The sequence below is a fragment of the Oncorhynchus tshawytscha genome, linkage group LG19 (assembly GCF_018296145.1).
Source record: "Oncorhynchus tshawytscha isolate Ot180627B linkage group LG19, Otsh_v2.0, whole genome shotgun sequence".
In the NCBI taxonomy this organism is placed as follows: Eukaryota; Metazoa; Chordata; class Actinopteri; order Salmoniformes; family Salmonidae; genus Oncorhynchus; species Oncorhynchus tshawytscha.
In genome coordinates, this window is record NC_056447.1 from 56825077 (window position 1) to 56831511 (window position 6435).

General features: G+C 43.4%; 1 long non-coding RNA gene across 1 annotated transcript; it reads right to left on the reverse strand.

The window, feature by feature from the left end:
- Window positions 1-806: 806 nt before the first annotated feature.
- On the reverse strand, window positions 807-1492 carry LOC121840115. Its single transcript, XR_006079420.1, has 2 exons — window positions 1351-1492; window positions 807-1246 (listed from the first exon to the last, which is right to left on the reverse strand). It is a non-coding gene; the product is annotated as an uncharacterized LOC121840115 (long non-coding RNA).
- Between the last annotated feature and the right edge of the window lie 4943 nt (window positions 1493-6435).

A 6435-nucleotide genomic window follows, 5' to 3' on the forward strand; every position in this document is an offset into this window, starting at 1 on the left:
CAACACTATGAAGTACACAACCCTATGAACTACACAACACTATGAACTACACAACACTGAGCTACACAACACTATGAACTACACAACACTATGAACTACACAACACTATGAGCTACACAACACTATGAACTACACAACACTATGAACTACACAACACTATAACTACACAACACTATGAACTACACAACACTATGAGCTACACAACACTATGAACTACACAACACTATGAACTACACAACACTATGAGCTACACAACACTATGAACTACACAACACTATGAACTACACAACACTATGAACTACACAACACTATGAACTACACAACACTATGAACTACACAACACTATGAACTACACAACACTATGAACTACACAACACTATGAACTACACAACACTATGAACCACACAACACTATGAACTACACAACACTATGAACTACACAACACTATGAGCTACACAACACTATGAGCTACACAACACTATGAGCTACACAACACTATGAACTAGACAACACTATGAACTACACAACACTACATGACTATGAACAAAAGAAAAATAATAATAATGTTTATTTTATTTCATTACCTTTCTTGGTGGAATGACATTCACAGCCCTTGTAAGGTGTAGGGGACAATGTAGATGTTGTAGAATGTGTAGCTTCTGTTGTTGTTGAGACAGCGCTGACTGTAGTTGAGACAGTGCTGACTGTAGTTGAGACAGTGCTGACTAGCTGAGACAGTGCTGACTGTAGTTGAGGCAGTGCTGACTAGCTGAGACAGTGCTGACTGTAGTTGAGACAGTGCTGACTGTAGCTGAGACAGTGCTGACTGTAGTTGAGACAGTGCTGACTGTAGCTGAGACAGTGCTGACTGTAGCTGAGACAGTGCTGACTGTAGCTGAGACAGTGCTGACTAGCTGAGACAGTGCTGACTGTAGCTGAGACAGTGCTGACTAGCTGAGACAGTGCTGACTAGCTGAGACAGTGCTGACTGTAGTTGAGACAGTGCTGACTGTAGTTGAGACAGTGCTGACTGTAGTTGAGACAGTGCTGACTAGCTGAGACAGTGCTGACTAGCTGAGACAGTGCTGACTGTAGTTGAGACAGTGCTGACTAGCTGAGACAGTGCTGACTGTAGCTGGGGTCGTACAGGGACATGGTCTGGCTTGTCTCTCAACAACACAACTTGAGTTACAGTAAGAGGTGAAACACCAGCCTGCCCCGTCAGTCTCATTATATTTCAAGGAACCTAAACAAAAACATATTATTATTAACGAATAGATATTAAATTAATTGCATGAGCGCAATATGTAGTCACAATTTATTATTTTAATTAAGGAAGCTATAACTTACCAGTAGGGAAAGGTAGATTTTTATACGTGCAAAAACATAACGTGGTAGGATTTGTGGAGGTGGTAGTGGTAGGGGTTGTGGTAGTGGTAGAGGTTGGGGTAGAGGTTGTGGTAGGGGTTGTGCTAGTGGTAGGGGTTGTGCTAGTGGTAGGGGTTGTGGTAGTGGTAGGGGTAGGGGTTGTGGTAGTGGTAGAGGTAGTGGTTGTGGTAGTGGTAGTGGTAGGGGTAGAGGTTGGGGTAATGATATGGGTTGTTTTGGGGTAATGATATGGGTTGTTGTTGGGATAATGGTAGGGGTGGTGGAGGTGGTAGGGGTAGTGGTAATGATAGGGGTTGTTGTTGGGGTAGTGATATGAGTTGGGGTTGGGTTAATGATAGAGGTTGTTGTTGGGGTAGTGGTAGGGGTTGTTGTTGGGGTAATGGTAGGGGTTGTTGTTGGGGTAATGGTAAGGGTTGTTGTTGGGGTAATGGTAAGGGTTGTTGTTGGGGGTAATGGTAAGGGTGTCATTGGGGTAATGGTAAGGGTTGTCATTGGGGTAATGGTAGGGGTTGTTGTTGGAGTAATGGTAGGGGTTGTTGTTGGGGTAATGGTAAGGGTTGTCGTTGGAGTAATGGTAGGGGTTGTTGTTGGGGTAATTGTAGGGGTTGTTGTTGGGGTAATGGTAGGGGTTGTTGTTGGAATAATGGTAGGGGTTGTTGTTGGGGTAATTGTAGGGGTTGTTGTTGGGGTAATGGTAAGGGTTGTCGTTGGGGTAATGGTAAGGGTTGTCGTTGGGGTAATGGTAGGGGTTGTTGTTGGGGTAATGGTAGGGGTTGTTGTTGGGGTAATGGTAAGGGTTGTTTGGGGTAATGGTAAGGGTTGTCGTTGGGGTAATGGTAGGGGTTGTTGTTGGGGTAATGGTAGGGGTTGTTGTTGGGGTAATGGTAAGGGTTGTCGTTGGGGTAATGGTAAGGGTTGTTGTTGGGGTAATGGTAGGGGTTGTGGTTGGGGTAATGGTAGGGGTTGTTGTTGGGGTAATGGTAGGGTTGTTGTTGGGGTAATGGTAGGGGTTGTTGTTGGGGTAATGGTAGGGGTTGTTGTTGGGGTAATGATAGGGTTGGTTGTCGGTTGGGGTAATGGTAGGGGTTGTTGTTGGGGTAATGGTAGGGGTTGTTGTTGGGGTATGGTAGGGGTTGTGGTTGGGGTAATGGTAGGGTTGTTGTTGGGGTAATGGTAGGGGTTTGTGGTAGGGGTTGTCGTTGGGGTAATGGTAGGGGTTGTTGTTGGGGTAATGGTAGGGGTTGTGGTTGGGGTAATGGTAGGGTTGTCGTTGGGGTAATGGTAGGGTTGTCGTTGGGGTAATGGTAGGGGTTGTTGTTGGGGTAATGGTAGGGTTGTTGTTGGGGTAATGGTAGGGTTGTCATTGGGGTAATGGTAGGGGTTGTTGTTGGGGTAATGGTAGGGGTTGTTGTTGGGGTAATGGTAGGGGTTGTTGTTGGGGTAATGGTAGGGGTTGTTGTTGGGGTAATGGGGTAGGGGGTTGTCGTTGGGGTAATGATAGGTAGGTTGTTGTTGGGGTAATGGTAGGGGTTGTTGTTGGGGTAATGGTAGGGGTTGTTGTTGGGGTAATGGTTGTTGTTGGGGTAATGGTAGGGGTTGTGGTTGGGGTAATGGGGGTAGGGGTTGTCGTTGGGGTAATGATAGAGGTTGTTGTTGGGGTAATGGTAGGGGTTGTGGTTGGGGTAATGGTAGGGGTTGTTTGGGGTAATGATTTGTTGGGGGTAATGGTAGGGGTTGTCGTTGGGGTAATGATAGGGTTGTTGTTGGGGTAATGGTAGTTGTGGTTGGGGTAATGGGGGTTGTCGTTGGGGTAATGATAGAGGTTGGGTTGGGGTTGTTGGGGGGTTGTTGTTGGGGTAATGGTAGGGGTTGTTGTTGGGGTAATGGTAAGGGTTGTCGTTGGGGTAATGGTAAGGGTTGTCGTTGGGGTAATGGTAGGGGTTGTTGTTGGGGTAATGGTAAGGGTTGTCGTTGGGGTAATGGTAGGGGTTGTCGTTGGGGTAATGGTAAGGGTTGTTGTTGGGGTAATGGTAGGGGTTGTCGTTGGGGTAATGGTAGGGGTTGTCGTTGGGGTAATGGTAAGGGTTGTTGTTGGGGTAATGGTAGGGGTTGTCGATGGGGTAATGGTAAGGGTTGTCGTTGGGGTAATGGTAGGGGTTGTGGTTGGGGTAATGGTAAGGGTTGTCATTGGGGTAATGGTAAGGGTTGTCGTTGGGGTAATGGTAGGGGTTGTCGTTGGGGTAATGGTAAGGGTTGTGGTTGGGGTAATGGTAAGGGTTGTGGTTGGGTTTGATATAGTAGTTTCTTCTGTCTGTATTGTCAAAGTTGAGATTTGTTTTTGAGTTGCTTTCGTGTATGGTGGATTAGTGACTACAGTGAAGTCTGTTGTTATGGTAAATGCATTGGTGTTGGCTGTTGTCGTTTGCTCAGAGGTAGTCCTCGTCTGAGTTGTTGTTGTGGTAGTAGTTGGGATAGTAGTAGGGGTTGTTGTTGGTGGAGTTGACTCAGGACCAGTTGTAATTTCCTCTGTTGTTTCTCTTGTTGTGGAATAGGTTGTTGTCTTAGATGTTGTTGTGGTTGTTGGAATCTGTGGTGGGTGTTGTTGTTGTTGTTGTTGATGGTGTAATGGTTGTTGTGGGTGTTGTTGATTCTGGACCAGTTGTAACTTCCTCGGTTGATTCACTTGTTATGGAATATGTTGTTGTCTTAGATGTTGTTGTGGTTGATGGACTTTCTGTGGTGGTTGTTGTTGTTGTTGTTGTGGTAGTGGTAGTAGGTGCAGTTGATTCTGGACAGTTGTAACTTCCTCTGTTACTTTTACTTTTGTGGATGGAGTTGTTGGACTTTCTGTTGTTGTTGTTGTTGTTGTTGGACTTTCTGTTGTTGTTGTTCTTGTTGTTGGGGTAGTTGTTGTTGGACTTTCTGTTGTTGTTGTTGTTGTTGTTGTTGGACTTGTTGTTGTTGGACTTTCTGTTGTTTTGTTCTTGTTGTTGGGGTAGTTGTTGTTGTTGGACTTTCTGTTTTTGTTGTTGTTGGGGTAGGTGATGATGTTATAATGGTTGTTGTGGGCCTTTCTGAGGTGGTAGGTGTCTCATTGCTACAAACATCAACACAACATCTGACTCTGATCTCATAGTTGTAGCATATTGGTGGGATGCCTTGATCCTTGTTGCGGCAAATCAGTCCAACTGAGGGATTGCATTCAACATTTTGACCTAGTTCGGCCAAAGGAACATAGATGTTGTCCTTGGCTCTGCATTCTACATCCTTAGGTTGGCTACAAATATCAATACCAGATTTCCTTATATTTTCTATGGTTTCATAACCTCCTCCTTCTGGTCCAACAGAGGGATCATTTTATTTTTATTTAACCTTTATTTAAACAGGAAGGGCTCATTGAGATTTAAAAATCTCTTTTTCAAGAGCGTCCTGTCCAAGATAGGCAGCACCACGTCATTACAAATATGACAGACAGACAACATGAAAAACTACAAGTAATCTAGTAAAAACTATTGAATTCACAAGAGTATAACAAAATCAAAAACAGCAAATTAAAAACATTGACAGGTCAGGGAATCAGCCTCAAAATCCTTCATCAGTGATTTAAAAACACCAATCGGGACAAGTTCTTCCAGTTTAAAAGTATTTTGTAAGGTGTTCCAAGACGATGGCGCAGAGTACATAAAATCCCTTTTACCTAATTCAGTTCGGACATTTGGAACAGTTAGCAGGATAAAGTCCAGCGAACGAAGAGAGTACCCACCACATTTCTGAACAATAAAAATGCCCAAATAAAAAGGTAGTAAACCCAAAATGGCTTTGTAAATAAAAGTATACCAGTGACTGAGCCTATGAGAGACTAGAGAAGGCCAGCCACACTGGTATACAAAGTGCAGTGGTGCGTAAGGGTTTTGCAGTTTAAAATAAATCTCAAAGTGCCATGGTAAAGAGTGCCAATTGATCTCAAACACTGAGCGGAAGCATTCATATATAAAATATCCCCATAGTCTAGTAAAGGCATAAATGTAGCTGATACTAGCCTCTTTCTGGCTTCAAAAGAAAAACAGGCCTTATTCCTAAAATAAAATCCCAATTTCAGCTTCAATTTATATGCAATTTAAAAGAGGGGCCGTCATCAATTTAAATTCCAAGATATTTATATGAGGTTACAACCTCAGTCTCCTTGCCCTGACAGGTAGTAATAGGTGAAAGGTTCAGGGGTCTATTTCTTGCTTTAGAAAACACCATTAGTTTAGTTTTGTCAGTATTGAGGATAAGCTTCAATTTACACAAGGTACGTTGAACATTATAAAAAGCAGTTTGCAAGTTCTGGAAAGCTTTTGTAAGAGACGAGGCACAACAGTAAATAACAGTATCATCAGCATAAAAATGAACTTGAGCATTTTTGACATTTTGTCTAAATCATTTATATAACTAGTGAATAAGAGGACAAAGTACAGAACCTTGGGGCACACCATTAAAGACAGACAATTTAACAGACATAAGCCCATCAAATTGAGTGCACTGAGTTCTATCAGACAGATAGTTAGCAAACCATGCAACTGCATAGTATTTGCTAATCCAGTCTGACCAATCACAGACAGTCTTGGTCAGGCAGTGTGGAGTAGTAGTGGGTGAAGTGCTTGATGGTGAAGTGGTGGTTGTTATGGGGGTAGTGATAGGGGTTGTTGAAGGTGTAATGTTTGTTGTCGATGTTGTTGGTTTTGTTCCAGTTGTAATTTCCTCAGTTGTTTCACTTGTTGAATATGTTCTTGTCTTGTTGTTTGTGGTTGATGGGCTTTCTCTGGTGGTTGTTGTTTGTGGTTGTTGTTGTTGTTGTGGGGTAGTGGTGGTAGGTGTGGTAGATTCTGGACCAGTTGTAACTTCCTCTGTTACTTTTGTCATTCTGGATGGGGTGGTTGACTTCGTTGTGGTTGTTGGACTTTCTGTGGTGGATGTTGTTGTTGTTGTTGTGGATGGAGTTATTGACTTCATTGTGGTTGTTGGACATTTTGTTGTTAGGGTTGTTGTTGGGGTAGTTGTTGT